Raw genomic sequence first — 18,728 nt, forward strand, 5'->3', positions numbered from 1 at the left:
TGGGCGAGCTTGCTTGGCTTTTGACACTTTTGATCGCCATTTACAGGGTGATATTAAAAGGAAAATGTTAACAAGGTTGTATTCGCTCTCGCACCGAAAGATGAGGGCTGACAACAGCTGGAACGGTGCTTAAACAGAAAAGATGCAAAGGGGAATGGATTTCTCATAATTCATGATCTGAGTATAATGAGCAAGTATTGTAAATGAAATAAAAGTCAACGCATTAGAGCTCTCACAACAGTGGACATTCTCGTAAGTTTCCATCCAAAGTGTGCGAAAGGTAGCTGGTTGTAACAAAGCTTCTCAAAATAGATCTGCATGTTATGCATTCACGAGTATCAGTGTATTAGAGAACTCAGAATACTGGGAATTCAATTTTTTTTTTATTTCCACCTTAAAGGAATTACGAGACCATCAATACTTTGAAAGAGTTCTGTTTTTCTGTTTTTAGCTAGTGATTGGTACATTAAAATAAGTAAATCAATTGTAGTCGGTTCTTGTGGCGAAGGTTGATGGCAGTAGACGCAATGATTAGACGGTTGGTGATCATACTCAGGGATGTTTTTGTAGTTCTTAATTTTTTTTTCCCTAAAGTTTTCCTTTTCTTCACTGAAGAATACATCTAACTCTAAGTTTAGAATATACAACAACTCCGCATTGTTGCTTGTCCTAGAAGTATTAATGCACTGACACCGGAGATCGCTATAAACATATATTCACTTTGATACGAGCTTACAAGTAGACTCCGCTGGCGCAGTGGATAATCGTTCTCACAGCTAAACTAAAGTTGCGCGTTCAATGCTGCGAAATAATACAATTTATGATCTTTTTTTTTTTTTTTTTTTTTTTGTAGTTTATTATGATTCTTCGGCTTTAAAAAGAAGTTAACTTTGTAAAAACTGTAAAAAAGCACTTGTTTTAGTGTTTTTCTTGTCTCTTGCTCATCAAATCGCTCGAAAGAGCGTGAACAACGCCCCCTTTTTGAAAGGATGACGAACTCGTCACTGATTGGCTCTCGCCTTTCTAATGCATATTCAATACAAATTGCAAAAATTTGCCTCATTCTTCGCTGACCGTCATGGTGGAAGGATGTACTGCTCCGTCGCTCTCTAGAATTTGACACTGTCACGGAATTTTCGTGAAGACACCGGTTGAACCAAGAAGAAGGAGACAAGACCGTTACCTCTTTTATTTCACGCAGGTACGTTTCAGCTGTATTTCTTAATTTTGCTTTATGCTTTCTTGACTAAGAAAGCAAGAAACCGTTACTTTGCAAAGTTAACACGTGCTTCGTGTGTTGCTTGTCTCAGTCGAACCTCTGCCTTACGATGTTCATTCTGAAAGAAAAATTCATTATTGTTAGTAAACGTTAAGATGTCTTCCAACTTATCCTAAGAAAAAGGGTCGTGAAATATAACCTTATTACTGTTTTGAGCAGAAATTGTTCAAGTTCCCTGTGAGTTAATTGCCAGATAATTGTATCTCTGAAAAAATATATATATGCGCGATGAAGTGTCAGAAATTTGAAGTCTGAGCGAAAATTTCCAAACATGCATACACAATTATAAACTAAGAATTTGTTTTATTTGTGATTCTTTGCAGAATTGATCAGTATGGAAGAGGAAAGACGGAAGAAATAAATTGCATTGCCAATCGCCATGCCAAGGTAAGCAGTGTTACCATAGCTTATAAGGACATCTCGCCACTAAAAAGATTCACCAACAGTCAATTCGCCACCACAATTCCGTCAGTCGGATAACTTTCATGTTCAAACAACGAACAAAACTTGGTGGCGAGTTGTTTGGTAGCAAGATTCTCTGGTGGCGAAATAACTTGCACTAAGAGTTATTTTCTGGATTGAACTTCCATGTTACAACGTATTCAAATCGGTTTGGCCCTTTGTCTACTTGGTCTCACTTGCTCTCTTGATTTATATTTTTAGAGCACTTTCAAACCAAGAGGTGGAGATACAGAGTCATTGAAGATAAACAGAAGAATCGGGAAGAAATTCGACAAAGATAAGAATATTTTTAGTTTATACATGTAGTTTGCGTAGAAATGGTGGCTGAACAAATTCAATAAGTTTTTTTTTAGAATTGATTAATTTTGATTTTTAAAAGTAGCCAACTTAGTAAATGAGCGTTTATCTGAAGTGATAAAAACTCGCCGGAATTCGCGCTTTGTTTGTCACACCTGCACAAGCCTTGATGCTGGCCAGAATGGAAATGACCCGGAGAGCTGCTTGAAAAAATTACACCATGGATCTGCTTGGAAGGATTACACCTGATTTGAAATATGCTATCTCTGGTGAAATAACCTAGGAAAAAATAGTCTTTTCCTCAGCCACTGTTTCAACATTGAGCGATCATTGATTCCTTCATGACAGTGATGCGTTGAGCGAATTCGTTAAGGGATATTGGCACCAAAAAGTTACCAAGTTTGTTACAATTTGGAATTTGCAAAGTGTTTCCTTGTTTAGCATTATCTAAATTGATCGCTCATTGTCAATACATAAAAGTATTATATTAGTTGGTGCAGCAGCAGGACAATTTTAAGGAGGTATTACCCAATGTAACATTTTCTTTAAAATCCGAGATTCCGTAAAGTTCTTTGTTAGCAAGACTTTTTTTCTTTTTGATGACAATTATAGTTAAACTACTAATCAAAAACATTAAATTTTCAAATCGAGCATCAAAAAAATATAATGGTAAATAATGAACCACTATAATTTAATGATAAATGAAAAAATAATTAACAATGAATAATGTAAATGATAAGCCAGTATCATTTTAATAAATCGAAATTTCGAAAAGAAAATTGGAATAGCTTTTAGAAACAAAACTTTCGAACGCAAAATGGCAATGGGGTTTTGTTTAATTGGTTCAGAGCTTTATCTTTTAACATTGTTTTGGAAAATAGATAAACGTCCTGATGTTAAAATTAAAGGGAAACCATTGACCACTTTTATTAGATTCTATAGGTGTCTCAAACTAATTTCAACAACTTCAAAAGACTGTTGCAAGGATTGTCCCTTTAAGACAATTTTCACCAAACCACAATTTTGTGGTACCCGTTGAAACAACAATTTTTGCGCAACAAAGAAGTACTCATTATTTTGGCGTAAAAGGTTACCATAGCAACAGAAAAGCCATCTAGAAACATTCTGTTTTGTCTTTGAATGCTTAGTCCGTCTCAAAAACCAAATCGGTGACCCCCATAAGAGATTAGCCAGCTATGATAAGACTCTCTGCAAAGTTAAAAAAATTCTCGGGAGCGCATTCAGAGCCACCTTAATCATTCCAATTATGAAGATAGCTGAGAATCCGCTCCAGAAATTTTTTTAAATTCTGCAAAAAGTTTGAATTTAGCCTGCGTATTTCTTTTCAGCGATAAAAAAATAGGGGTTACCGAGTTTGTTTTTGAGATACAAAAATTCAAAGGCAAAATATAGGGTGTTTTTAGTAATCGCCTATTACTATGGCAACCTATACGTCACACTATTAAGTGAATTTTGTTTAGCAATAAGTGCCGTTTTATGTGAAACCATAACATTGCTGATTGGTGATACAATGTTGTAAAGTCAATTCTTCTAATAGTACAGTTGTTGAAAGTACCGAAACTGGTTTGAGTCTCCTTAAAAGAACTCTACTAGAAAGTTATTAGCAACACTTAGACAAATTTGTTTCTCGCCAAACTTTTTAATTAAACTGACTCTTGATTATTTTAATATTTCTAGTTCATTTGACCTTGGAACTATACTCTTACATACATACTTAATTGACCGCTCCCCATAGGGGCTTTTCAGGGCCAATGAAACACAACGAAACGACGGAACAGAATAGCAACAACTGTTAAGAATCCCAACTGGCCGGAGGCAAACCAGTTGGCTATTTACAAGTGCAGCTGGGAAATTGAACCAGGGACTACCAGGATCAAATTCAACGAGTGGTCAGAGCGGGTCTTAAAACCGGGATCTCCAGATCTCAAGGCAGGAGCCCTAACCACCGTGCCACACAGCCTCGTGGGGACAAACTGTTTTTCTTTTGTTTTACTATCAGACATTTCCAGTTGTTACTCCGAATTTTGACTTGATAATGACGTGAAGTTTAAGACAAAACGTCGTCAAACTTTCCAAAACGGTTTTTTGAAAGTTTCAGAGTTTTACGTCTTGCATATACTTTAAGACGTTCTAGCGTCGAGCTTTGCGTCGAGTGAAAAATCAACTTGAATATGTTTCACTCATTTAGAAAATTAGATATGAAACATTTAATTATATTCTGTAATTGGACCTGACGTCACAGCGGCCATGTTAGTGGAAAGAACAATAGCGAAAGTCTTTTTGGAATTTGACTCTATATTTTATTGATTTTACTTGTAATGTCTTAAAACTCAATGCATTTACGCGAGTTCGCTTTCCCCTTCAACAAAAGAATAAATTAATAATATATTAATAATTAATTAATTAATAATTGATAAATATTCATGATTAATTAAAAAATACTCATTACAAAACTAAACGTTTTTACTAATTTCAAGTATATTTTCATAATTTCGTGGCAAACCAGACAAGTTAAGAGTTAATTGAGTCTCAAAGAAAGATAATTGATATCTACGACAGAATGCTCATGTGGAGAAAACGATCGATGTGGGTGTCTCGAAGAGCGAATAATGAAACATTCGAGTCTCTGCCCGCTTTGACTCAGAACTAGCGCGCCACCGTCACCCAAGTCAATGGAAAGTCACGCTCTGTTAGATAGATAGATATACCTTTATCTAAACACGATAATGTTTAAAGCTATAAGCTTATGGGGTCGTGAAGATTCGGGGTCGTGTTCCAGAAGATTCGTACTTAAAAAAGAAAAAGATCAAGGAGGGACTACTGAAGTTATCCCACGTCGACAAAGGAGAAATTTTGAATAAACAAATTAATTCCGTTCTCGTGCAGTAATTTCCTCCAGGATTAACTTGAGTACAGAACTATGCGCAATCGGCGTGAACCCTGATAATGACAATAAACGGTCGAAAACGTTCGTTTTTAGAATGACGTTTCTTTTATAATTTTTAGCCTTGAATTTTTATCCATTGATTTCCTAAACAATTAGAAAATAAAGTGAATAATTTTAAAAAACTTAATAGCCATTAATCGACCGATTATCTTTGGTTGCCTCCTTAAAATATGTCCACCTGTTCGTTGCACTGATTCGGTAGATGGGTTCATCATTAAACTGCAATGTCTGGAGAGCGGTAGAAAAACCTTTTTTTCCTTTAATGCGTATTTAAATGTCTGCGCGAGGAGGACTGAAGTTATACAGACCAAACCGTTCAAAAAAAACAATTATGGAGAAATTCGTTTTGTGAACTTAAGCATGAAATTTCGTTTTTAAGTGAAGTAGGCTTAGATTTTAATATTCAACTGTCTTAACAGCTTTGGGCAGTTGAGAGCCGCCATCTGTCTTTGAAAAGAGTGAGGATGATGTCCGAAAGACGCTGGCGAAGAATTTTTTTTCCGTGTCGTTCAAGATTGCAAAAAGTTTTCTAAATAATACTTTTGGAGAAACGATTTTTGTATTGTAACACCAAAGCAAGGACTAAAAGTACGAAGGAAATTATTTAGTTTTTAATTTTCCAGTTACGCATCGTGTTCAAGGATTTCGAAGCCATTTTTAACTTCTCATCACAGAAATTCGAAACTGATTACATGTTGAATATTTCACAAAACTAACAAGAATGCAAAGCACTTTGTGACGTAAAATCGAGAATAGACCCATCCCTCCGACATCACGGTGATGTGTCCAAGTTACTGCTAGTTGCACCAAGTTTTATACACGGCTTGCGCGCCACAGAAAAAGCGAAATTCGGGGTTACAATGGTGACATGTATGCTTTGGATGCATGGGGAGATTTATATTAGGAACGAAAAACATTTGAGAGTAGGTGTACTTTAATTTAGTCACTTAAGAGATGCTTTAGTTTTTCAGGACGATTAGCATTTAGTGACAATAAAATTGATTATCTTTACTCTAGTTGTTTTGGTTTCTTTGGTCTGTATAACATCATTATATGTGCGGTTGGTCGGAAAATATCTTGACTTGTAATTCAGGCGAAAGGAAGTGCGCAAAAAGCAAGCGACAAGAAGCAATGTATTCCGCAACATAAACAGACACTGGGGTTGCATGATCGGCTCAAACATTTAGCTAATTTAGCTATAGACCTTTTCTACTGGACAACAAACGCAAAGAATTCCGTCACGTAATATAGCCCGTAGTTTTCGCGCCATCTTGGTTAGGGGCTGGCATTGGTAACACATTGCAGTAAATATGTGACACTGACTGAAATGAAGGATTTGCCAACTTGAATTAGTTATTTGAATCTATTGTATTCTTCATGTCGAGGAAAGATATAGGATTTTTTACGTAGAGAAGCCTAGTTTTCCTTAGCGCGTCCTTATTACAAACACGAGTTTTTTTTCTCTAATCGTGATATTCAAATTTGTCAACCACTGAAGAAAGAAAGTTGGTGTTTTGAAGTAATTTCTGTAGGAGTCCATTACCCAAGAGTAACAATCTGGTAACAGGTTTGTCCCCATCAACGTCAGAAAAGTGTCTTTTAAACCAAGTTTTGCGGGAAAATTAACAATAGACCAAATTGGCTAACTCAATGTTGTTCCCAATTCAAATCTCCCGGGGTTAAGATTCTTTGTGTCTTGTATTTTCATTGCAATGTAGCATTCACATTTAAATGATATGGAAATACTTGGAACAAAACATTTTATTCCCAAACGGTTTGAATCGGGTATAACATTAAGTCAGCCGATTTGGTCTATTAATGTTTTATTTTCCCGGAAAACTTCGTTTAAGAATGAACACTTCTGTCTCTTGATTAAGAAAATAACAAAAACAGCGGTGATAAACATTGTATTCCAACGCATTTTTATAAAACTTGACGTTTCGTATGCTAGTCAACACACATTTTCAAAAGTGACCGTTACAATTTTTAAAAACTATGTATATATCGTAAACAATAGGGGTCTGGAACCTAGACTGAGAAAAATGATCTGCAGCAGTACGTGATAAGACATAATGAAAAGTAATAGCTAAAACAGCAATAACTTCTCACTACTAATATTGACATTAAGAGAAGGCTTTAGCTCTTGAATGAACGAAGTCTCTTTAATTTTGCAGTGAAAGTCAGTTTTTCCGGACGCTAAAATGTCAAAGGGATCTCATTTAGTGTCGCGGCCAGCGGTTTGCACATGATCAGCAATGGCTGATGACTGGTCACTTTTAGCTAGGGCCTTGAACTGTTCTGTTTTTCTGTCGTGGAGTCTTCGTTTTATTTAGCCAATGTAGAATTCATCGCAGTTCCAGCAGACAGCTTTATAGACGACCTTGGACCTCTGAGATCGGTTCAAGCGATCTTTGTATGGAAAAAAGGAATTGATGCGGCTTGTGTTTTAGAATATGATCTTGAGATTGAAGAAAGAGTAGACGTTGTATAAGCAGGATTTCAGAAGTTTCGTGACTTGGTTACTGTTCTCAGTCTAGGTTCCAGACCCCTACTGTTTACGATTTATATATAGTTTTTAAAAATTGTAACGGTCACTTTTGAAAATGTGTGTTGACTAGCATACGAAACGTCAAGTTTTATAAAAATGCGTTGGAATACAATGTTTATCACCGCTGTTTGTGTTATTTTCTTAATCAAGCTACGATGGCCTAAGAACAAGAGTTTATACGATACTTCTGGCGCTGATGGGGCTTGGCCAATGAGCCGTTTGCAGCTGTGGATCACATGGTACAAAAACCGCCAGACTTAAAAGCAAATTGTGCACTGGTACATTTAAAACAAAATAACTTATGTTATAGTTTCTTTGTTTTAGATGTCCCAGTGCGACAATTTCCTCACCAGTATGGCTGTATTTGTACCATGTGATCACTACCTGCAAAAGGGCTCATTGGGTAAATCTTACTCTTGAGTGATGGAATCTCGATTTCTGTCAATATCTTAAAAGGAGTGATTATTGGTCATCGTGATGGTAAATGAATAATAAGATGTACGATATTTTGTCTCAAGATGTAGTAACTTGAGTTGTATATCACGACGTTTCGACCGCTTACTTTTGGTCACCTTCAGGCGACAAGGTTACTGATTGCGCTCTACTATATGTATCATGGCGGTTCTGCTGTGACTGGTGGAATTGATCCTTAATGTTCCTTTGACTTCTTTTTCAAGTCCCTATCACAGCCGACCACAGCGATAATATAGTAGCGCACAACCAGTCGACCTTATTGCCTTAAGAAGACCAGCAGAAACTGTTCGAAACGTGACTATATCGTGAAACAAACTATCGTAAGTCTTATTATTTATTTCTCATACCACACCTTTATTCAAAATGACCGCCATTTTTAGTATTCTTTTGTTTTCTCGCAAATTGTCCCTTTTGGCCTCGCTTGCAAACGTAAAATTCTAAAGAATATTTAACCTTGAACGAGGCCAAATGGGCCAATAGCCCACTTTCGATATATTAACATTTAGTCCTGAACAAAAGGCATCATCTCGAGGGTCTGGGGAATAAATATAAGGATTTGTATAAGTATATTCCCCAGATCCTCGAGATGATTCCTTTTGTTTGGGACTGAATTTTAATCGATCGAAAGTGGGCTATTTGAAATCAAACAAGAGAATACTAAAACCGTGGCCATTTTGGAATACAGTGTATCGTTTATAGGCGATAGATTTTTTGACTCGATTCTATGAATAGCATATAAAAATAGGCGAGAAGCAAAAGTAGGAATCTTGTGTTATGCTCGCATAACTTATTAAACAGTAGGCTGTCGTGATTGATTTTCATAGTTCTTCTATTTTTTTTGCGGCTAATTTTGTCAACTGTTTTTCCCACGAAATAAGTCCAAAGACAAATACCTTAGGTTTATATATTCCAGCTTTTCAACCGATTCACAAAATTGTTTCTACGAAGCTTCAAAATCAGTCAGTGTCACATACATTTCCTGTAATTTAGCTGTGTTTGCACACAAGTTAAGATTTTTAGTTTTTGATGCAACTCAAGGGGCTAAGCGCATAGGCCACGCATTTCAGGGCGGCTCAGTTGTTTGCGTAGTTTTCAGGCGATAAATATTTTGTCCAGTGGAAAAACGTCTTGGTATTTTGTACAATACAGCAAACAAAACGTTTCAAACAGAGGTTTCTGCATAAAATATTAATGAATGATTTTTAACCTGAAAAAATGTTTGCAATCAAATTTGTCCAACAATTTTCTTCAAAAAAGTGTTTGTATCGAAAAAAATGGGTTTTAGAATCATTTATTTTCACTTTCAAATTTCTCGGGGGCCACCATCTTGAATAATTGTGACGTATTGTGGTTGCCCTTGTTATTTTCACATAGAGCAACCATTATACGATACGTCACAATTATTCAATATCGCGGCGCCCGGGAAATTTGAAAACTAAAACAACCGTTTTGATAAATTTATTTATTTCGGCTACAAGCGCTTTCAATGAAAACATTATTTTCCTGTTTTAGTGGAGGTTTCCTTTCCTCAAAAAGCGAACTGTGCGCAGAATTTAATTTTCCTTTTCTAAGACTTGAGCTTCTAGCTTGCCAAGTTAAATTTTATATATTACTGTGTAAAACCATTTCGTACTACATTTATTATATTGCGTCGGTAGTTTAAGTATTTCTATTTTTCACTAGAAAAGAAATTGAATGAAGTTCCATTAATTTATTTTTCTATAAATATTGTCAGGGGAAACGCTGTGCAAATTTGATCAAATTTTCCCGCCAAAAAACTTAGAAAAAGTACGGGCGCTTAAAGTACGCATGCGCCAACTTTTTTTAAAAAATTGTAAATGAAAATAATTAAGTTTGTTGTAACATTATTGAAGAGACAATAAACAACACAACTTGAATACAGCTTTTATTTGTTATTCTTCTTTCTTAGTGTAATATTGAGACAATAAACTCGTGAGTTTTTTAAAAAAATACGGCGCATGCGTATTTGGGACGCCGTATTTTTTCTAAGTGTCATTTTAGGAGAAAGGTCAAAGTCCACCTTGGTCAAAAGTACTTCCAGATTTTCGTTATCTTCTAGTGTTGCTTAGCTACAGTAAAATTTTACATGACATGATATTCGAAGTACAAGACACTGATAGTTCAAAAAGAAGCTTTCTTGGTAATTTTGTAGAATTATGTCAAAACGTCAGCGAGCAAATAACATCTGGGCTATGCCGAAAACTGCTAAGTTCAATGAATAAATGGAAGCGATAAAATGAAAACTCTCTTTCGTTAGATGGTTTTCGTCTATCGCCCTCATTTTAGCGTTGAAGTTTTGGCAATTCACTGAATAACCCAGGCGCAATTTAACTACATATTCTCCAAACGACAAGAAAGCATCTAATTTTAATGGCAACGAAGCTAATTTCGTTAAATTCATCTCTCCAGCTGCGGCGAACATATTTTTCTCTCGGGGTAAAGTCTGCAAAACTCTCAGTCAATTGTCACACAACTGAGGCAGAGAGAGGTCTGGGTCTAGTCCTAAGATGACATCATACGCCGCTTTGCAATTCCAATTTTTCCCAGAAACCAGGAATACAAAATAGTTCAAGATGTCATCGAAGAAACAGACTGATGCCGCTCACTTCCTCAATCGTGGTCAAATGGCTGCAAGTTTTGTTAACTTAGCTTTAAGGTGCAAAAAAGTGAAATATCCAAGAGAAAATCAAAAAGGATGTTAGCTATAACTGGAGTGACGGATCTTAACCATTAAAAATATTTTATGCAAAATGCCATACTGAACTGCCAATGAAAATAACCCCTCCGCACTGAGTCTTATAATTTTTATGTCTAGCTTATCTTTGACGCGCTGACGCGCTGTCGCGCTGTCGCCCTACCTCAAGATCACAGAGCAAAATGCAAAAAACGGCAAATGCTAGCGCTAAACCGGCGCGTTCTCCTTGTTTACTGTTATGCTATGCTCTACTAAACAAAGACAAGTAAAACAAAACGTTTCGATGTTATCTTGACGCAATCGTGAAAGTAAAGAAGTAAATACCCTGCGAGTGCAGCAGGTAAATTTGCCTTTCGTTTTTAAAAATCAGGGAAGACAAAAAAACCCTTTCACCCTACCTCCCTTTTTAATTCTATGACAAGTGACCCCCAGAAGATACCCAAACAATTCTGGAATGAAAACTATAAAGAGGGGAGTGATTTTTGCGAAGTGATCTTGTGATGTGCTAAAATTGTCCTTAAACAACACTACATTTTGTATACTAAATTTTGTGCACTAAAGTGGTGGAAGAGTGGCGAGGTTGAGTAATAAAGTCTCTCTTAGTGAACGTAATCTTTGTTTATGTGCTAGTTTTCAATCGTGTGAAAAGAGGATGTCCAGTTGACGTATGACGTATGACGTATAACGGTATAACGGTATAACGGTATAACGGTATAACGGTATAACGGTGATACATTGTGCATAGTATAATCAGTAGTTGGCCTTCTACGTTTGTCTGAATGAAAACAGTTGCACGTATGACAAAAGGTGTCTGGGTGTCTGTGTGTCTGGGTGTCTGTGTGTCTGTGTGGTAGCTGTCCCTGAACAAATTGTGGATAAATAATTTCAGTGCAATAGTTTTGATCATGTGTGAATGTGTGAATGTGTGAGTCATCCTTGATCGATGAACAAACAGCTATGTTGCCAATGATTTGAATGCACAACTATCAGTGAACTGTTTGGCGTGAGCCTGGTTAAAGCACGTTGCTAATGTAGTCATTGGTGTGTCCGCTGGAAAATCAGTCAGTAGTACTTGGAGTATGAATTTCCGGGATAGCATAAAGACTTGTCGTGCACTAAATAGTGTGAGAGCTGGAGTGTCGTTAATTCAATCTGTGAAGTATGATCGCCTACAATTATTTCAAACCCCAATCGACTATAAAGGCCAACTTAACTCGAGTTTATCTCAAATTTTATTTCCCATTCTGCATTATTTGTTGCACTCGTAGTCTATTTACTCAATTCCCTTACAACAGTGCCATAATGACACCGAAACGTCGTCATTTTTCCGCAGTTGTGTAACCAAAACAGAGTCCAGTGCGGAAAGGCTCTTCTTATAGAGACATTATAGTAACAGTGCAACCGAGATATAACGAACATGTTTGGGAGTCGGGAAAAAAGATCAAAACTGCTAAAACGTCGCCGAGATGTAAGCGCATCAGTGCCCCTTGACTCAATATTTTTTAGCTTGCATTTGGCAGAAACCCTGAGAGCACGCGAAGACGTAAATTCCAAAAGCAAAGGCTGAAAACTCAACGTGAAAGAAAGAAAGAAAGAACATCAATCTTTTAGGGCAAGATCGACTTTGTGTGTTGAATGCATCCTAGGAAAGCCAAAAATTTTGAGAAGGTATAATTAATTTTACTCTTATTTTGTAAGTATACACTGAGTATCTCCGGAGTTGTACCAGTCCTTGATGAAGTAGAAGGAAGGGTTACGTTTTTGAAAACGTTGGCCGTGTAGCACTTATATTTGAACAGACGTAACTGATTAGAGTGTAACGTGAGATGCTAGTTTTCTACCCCATATGAACCATGTGAGCGTTAGCCCTACAAATGGAAATGGGCCCACACAAGGACAGAGAAAAAGTCTGACCAGGGTGGGAATTGAACCCATGACCTTCGGGTCGTGTGACCCGAAGGTCGTGGGCCCATTTTCATTAGTAGGTCTGACGCTCACATGGTTCATATGGGGTAGAAAACTAGCACTACACATTACACTCTAATCAGTTAAGTCTAGATGAAGTAGAACCGTAGGGGTGCGTCTAGTCGTGAGGAAGCAGGCTTTTTGATGCAATTGAGTGGCCTTAGGACAACTTTAGTGGAAACATCTTGACTCTTCGGTGTACTACGCAAATTATTCACGAAATGTGCTATGATTATAAATAAAGGTGCAAAAGGAGGGTTCGTTACCTCGAAATACAGTTGCACAGTCACTGTCATTGATTATCAATGTCATCGCAGTTGCAATTGACAGTGTCATAGTCGTAGTCGTCATTGTCGTCTTTTTCACCATCATCGTTTTCATCAGTCAACGCCAAGAAACATCGATGCCTTTACTGTCATCATCATCATCACCTTCAATGCCGTTATCATTATCATCATCATTATCGTCAATGTCGTTGTCGTCGTCGTTTTCATCACCATCGTCGTCATCATCATCGTCATCATCATCATCACCTTCAACGCCGTTATCATTATCATTATCATTATCGTCAATGCCATTGTCGTCGTCGTCATCATCATCATCATTATCGTCAATGTCATTGTCGTTGTCATCACCATCATTATCATCACCTTCAACGCCGTTATCATTATCATCATCATTATCCTCAATTTCATTGTCGTCGTCGTCATCATCATCATTATCGCCAATGTCATTGTCGTCGTCGTCTTTATCGCCATCGTGGTCATCATCATCGTCATCATTATCATCACCTTCAACGCCGTTACCATTATCATCATCATTATCGTCAATGTCATTGTCGTCGTCGTCGTCGTCGTCATCATCATCACCGTCAACGCCGTTATTGTTATCATCATCATTATCGTCAATTTCATTGTCTTCGTCGTCTTTATCGCCATCGTTTTCATCATCATCGTCATCATTATCATCACCTGCAACGCCGTTATCATTATCATCATCATTATCGTCAATGTCATGGTCGTCGTCGTCACCATCATCATCATCACCGTCAACGCCATTACCATTATCATCATCATTATCGTCAATGTCATTGTCGTCGTCGTCTTCATCGCCATCGTCGTCATCATCATCGTCATCATTATTATCACCTTCAACGCCGTTATCATTATCGTTATCATTATCGTCAATGCCATTGTCGTCGTTGTCATCACCATCATTATTATCATCATCATCCTCATCATTATCATCAACCTCTACGCCGTTATCATTATCATTATCATTATCTTCAATGCCATTGTCGTCGTCGTCGTCATCATCATCATTATGGTCAATGTTATTGTCGTTGTCATCACCATCATTATCATCATCATCATCCTCCTCATTATCATCACCTTCAATGCCGTTATCATTATCATTATCATCATCAATATCGTCAATGTCATTATCTTCGTCGTCTTTATCGCCATCGTCAACATCATCATCGTCATCATTATCATCACCGTCAAGGCCGGTATCATTATCATCAATGTCATTGTCGTAGTCTTCATCATCTTCATCTTTATCGTCAATGTCATTGTCGTTGTCATCATCATCATTATCATCATCGTCATCATTATCATCACCGTCAAGCCGTTATCATTATCATCATTATTATCGTCCATGTTATTGTCGTCGTCCTCATCATCATCATCATCATCATCATCATCATCATAATCATCGTCATCACTATCATCACCTCCAACGCCGTTATCATTATCATCAAGCCATTGTCGTCATTGTCATCATTATCGTCAATGTCATTGTCGTTGTCATCACCATAATTATCATCATTATTATCGTCATCATTATCATCACCGACAAGGCCGTTATCATTATCATCAATGTCATTGTCGTCGTCATCATCATTATCGTCAATGTCATTGCCGTCAGGATAATAATCATCATCATCATTGGGTGCAGGGATGGCACAGTGGCGAGAGCACTCGCCTCCCACCAATTCCCGTACTCGGCGTCATATGTGGGTTTACGAGTCGGTTGGTTCTCTACTCTGCACTGAGATCATCATTATCGTCAATGTTATTGTCGTCGTCATCATCATCATTATCATCATCATAATCATTTAATCGTCAATGTCGATGTCATCATCGTCGTCATTGTTATCAGCATCATTATCATATTCACCTCATCGTCATCGTTGTTGTTGTCTTCAGGCTTGTGATTGCACTGGGTAATTCTCGAGCAATTTTTAAATTTTGAGGCACTACTTTACATTTCGAGTACGCTTTTAGCACTTTTTCAAATTTTAAGCAAAATGTTAGCACTTTTTCGCATTTTGGGCAACATTTGAGCTATTTCTTCGTATTTGGGGCAACAGTAGAGCAACAGTTTTCTGGAAAATTCTTTTCTGGTCGATAATTGAACACAAAAAAACCATAAGGTTGAAAAGAGCTAGAGTGGGCAAACAAAGTCAATCTTTATTATTTAAAGGTTTTTTTTTCGAAAAAAAACATCATTGTTATTTTTCTTTGATGTTTCTAAACAACGCAAGGCCAATTATTTCTTTAGAAAAAAAGATACTTATAAAACTCTCCAATGGAAAGTAAAGTGGTTTTTGGCCACGTTTGAGCCCCATGTCTAAATTCCGAGAAGACTATTAAATTTTGAGCCTCTTTTCTGTCATTTTTGAGGCTCTTTCTTGCCATTTTTCCAGCGCAATAGGGAGATGCCAAGTAGTCGTGGTCGTCGTCAGTTTCATCATCAAATCATTATCATCGTAATGGGTCATCGTCATCGTCGTGGTCGTCGTCTTCGTCATAGTTATCTTTGTCGTCATCGTAGTCATCGTCGACACCGTCATCGTCGACATCGTCATCGTCCTCGCCATCGTTATCGTCGTAAACGTCGTTTTTACAAGAGAGGCCTGAGCATCGCAACCCATAACACTGACTTTGTTTTGCTACCATTACAATTGTCATTATCATCATTGTTATCATCGTTGTCGTCATCCCGTCATCATCGTTATCATTATTATCCTTGCATACGGCGGGAGCTACTGAAATTTAAACTGACCAATCAGAATTCAGCGAGCGGGAAAAACTGTGCTATCCTTGTGCTATCCGACGTCACGCCAGTTGTTTACGTTCGGTGGACATTCGCTCAGCCTTCTTTTGTGACTCTTTGAACATGACGCATTGTTCTGACAATCAATTTGCCAATCCACTTTATCCAGTTTATGACATGGGCTAGCATGTGACTAACAATCACGATCGCTTTTTGAACTTTATTCTGTAGAAGAAGAAGACGTTGCTGAGTGAACGTTTTTCGATGTTTACGGCGAAATGCCTTGGTTTGTTCAGCACTTTGATGTCCGATAACTGATCAATCAAATTTGGTCCTCTGACCATATGAAGTTTTTTCAGCTCTTGTTCGTGTCCGTCATGATCGAACTTCAGGTGAAGCGCTATGCTGCTTTATGCCAAATTCGATGGCTTTTGATGTATTTTTTCGTTTGTTCCTGGTGGCACAAAGTAACTTTGATGATTTTAAAGAACTTGAATCCTTAATTCAATTAGCGATTTTTTTATTAAGAAACCAACAAGTGAATGGTACACAAAATTAGGAGAAACTGTTGGTTGAATAGACAATATTTGTTGACATAATTATCTACCCAGTTTAAGTGCTAAGCTCAACAAGTTGTTTGGCTCCACAAGTTTCAGTTTCAGGCCAGGTACAGGTACTGTTGTACACTACCATAGTTCTTTGGAAATTGAATAGCTCCTTCAACACCTGGTTGCTTGAGAAGAAACTTGATGTGTTTGTTCTCTACATTAGTGAATGCAGCCACTAACTGTCCATTGTGGATAAACTCCAGACCAACTCTTCTTTCAATTTAATCTTTGTTCTTCGCAGGGCATCAACAATGGTGTCCCTTGTAAAATGTTAGTTTAAAGAGCTTGTTTTTAAAAGTTATTTCCCATTTCATAGGGCACTGTGGTTGCCAGATTCACTTTCAAACTTATCATGGAAATGTTAATCAATACCAGTGAAAAGTCAGTCCCTTGAATTGTTGATAGAAAATTTATTTAAATGCATATTGAAACATCAGTTGAGGAATATTTTTTCCCCACTTTGTGAACCTAACATACATTGCTGCCATTTGTTTATTGCTTGGTCATTCAATGTCTTGATCACATCAAGTAATCTATTTTTTAGGTATTGTGTATCTTTATCTAAAAACTTAACTGGTTGCTTTTTGGAGCCCTTTTGCGGCATATTTAGATAGGCAGGAAATGTTCCACATTCTATGGTAAATAGTTCTGCGTAGTTTTAAGGAATATTGCAGCCAAATCTAATTGAATATGAGACTAAAATATGCTGTTTGACATTTTGTGAATTTAAAGACTATTAATATTGTTTGCACTTGCTTTAAAAGGCTTAAGGTTGGCACTCAAAAGTGTTCCTTCAATAATCTTATTCTGTAAAGATTACCTTGGGAGAATTGGATTAGGGCCAGTTTTTTCTTCTAGCTTCTTTCGCCAGTGCCCTCTGAGAATGGAGTTGATTTGGTTTTGCCCAATGTTGAAAGATGAAACAATGCCCAAACCAGCCAGCCACAAGGAATACTTCAAGGTGCTTTTTTAAAAAAATAGACATGAGGGTGCTCGTAAGCATCTGAGCATTGTTTTGCATGCTAAAGTGTTATTATAAATAATTAATTTCTCTAAGAGAGTCTTCTTTTCCTGTTGGTCATTCAAAAATTGTTGGAATAGCTTGTTTGAGCTGTTGGATAGAGGCAGAACATTTGATGAGGCCCTCTTGGGGAGAGGAGTCCTTGTTCCCTTTAAATATTTGCTTGTGTTTCCTTGTTCCCCAAATTACTTTCAAACTTGTTCCCAGCTTTTTGATCCCTAAAATTTAAATTGGTTTTCTTCCCTTGTTCCCTAAAATATTTTGATATTGTTAAAAAAACCAGTGAGGAACATTAAATTTTAGTTACCTAAATTTTGAAATTTTAGATACTAGATATTTTATTCATATTCTTACATTTTCATGTATATATTTATTTTTTCTTCAATATTATTTTGTGGAAAACCTGTAAAATAGCTTCAGCTAAGTGTTTCTACCCACGTTAAATAAAGTTTATGTATGTATGGATGTATGTATGTATGTATGTATGTATGTATGTATGTATGTATGTTACTCTGTTCCCCAGTTCAAATTAGCCATGTTCTCTTCTTCCCCAAACCCCTGGAAGTGCCTCTTTGTTGATGTTGATTCTCTTATTGGCCCAATAGCAATTCACTGTTGAATTGCAAGACACAGCAAGTTCTTATTTGGGATTGAGGGAAAAATAAATTTTCGCACAATACAAGAAACACCATTTTGAATGTCCCTTCGAGATCTTGCTGTTTTCAGACATGAATCAGCTTGTTTGCACCTTTCTGGCGACCTGCGGGAGGGCAAACTCTAGAAACTCTTCCTTAGCGAGCCTTCCGCTGAAAAACTTTCCAAGTCTGGCTTTCCGGTGTTAGGGGCGGAGGTTTTTGTGCAAAATTCATCAGCGGCTTCCTTGCAGCTTCCAAATGGTGTTCCTTCGGGCAATGGTTAGTAAAAGTTTTGTAGTGCTTATACAAATTTTCGCTACTTGAAAATGTATGTTCATACGAAACAAGTATCAGCTTGACAATTTTTCTTTCCCGATACTCCATTTAAAATGCACGTGAGCGCCATTACTAATAAAGGGCCAGAAAACCATTTAAAACATTTTGCGGCAATTTTTTTGTCAACAAACTTGGGTTGTCGGCGAGCAGAATTCGAACGTAACCTGTTGTGCTTTGGCTTTTATTTGTGCTTTTTCTAACTATTCTAAGACGAATTCAGGCTGGTATTTTCGAATCAAGTTTAAGAAGACGGCAAAACTGTATTGATAATGTATTTATTTGAGTTAACTTCGCGAATAAAGACTTTGACCGCATCCTTTCGACGGGGTAGATTGACAACAATGTCATTTACGCACAAC

At 37.2% G+C, this 18,728-nt stretch overlaps 1 long non-coding RNA gene across 1 annotated transcript in view; it reads right to left on the reverse strand.

Moving 5' to 3' along the window:
• Window positions 1-382: 382 nt before the first annotated feature.
• LOC138024503 (uncharacterized) overlaps window positions 383-18,728 on the reverse strand; it is a 26,118-nt gene continuing 7,772 nt past the window's right edge. The window contains exon 4 of the long non-coding RNA XR_011127027.1: window positions 383-1,337. This is a non-coding gene — a long non-coding RNA (uncharacterized lncRNA). The remainder of the gene's footprint in view (window positions 1,338-18,728) is intronic.

Source organism: Montipora capricornis, chromosome 11, assembly GCF_036669925.1.
Source record: "Montipora capricornis isolate CH-2021 chromosome 11, ASM3666992v2, whole genome shotgun sequence".
Taxonomy (NCBI): domain Eukaryota; kingdom Metazoa; phylum Cnidaria; class Anthozoa; order Scleractinia; family Acroporidae; genus Montipora; species Montipora capricornis.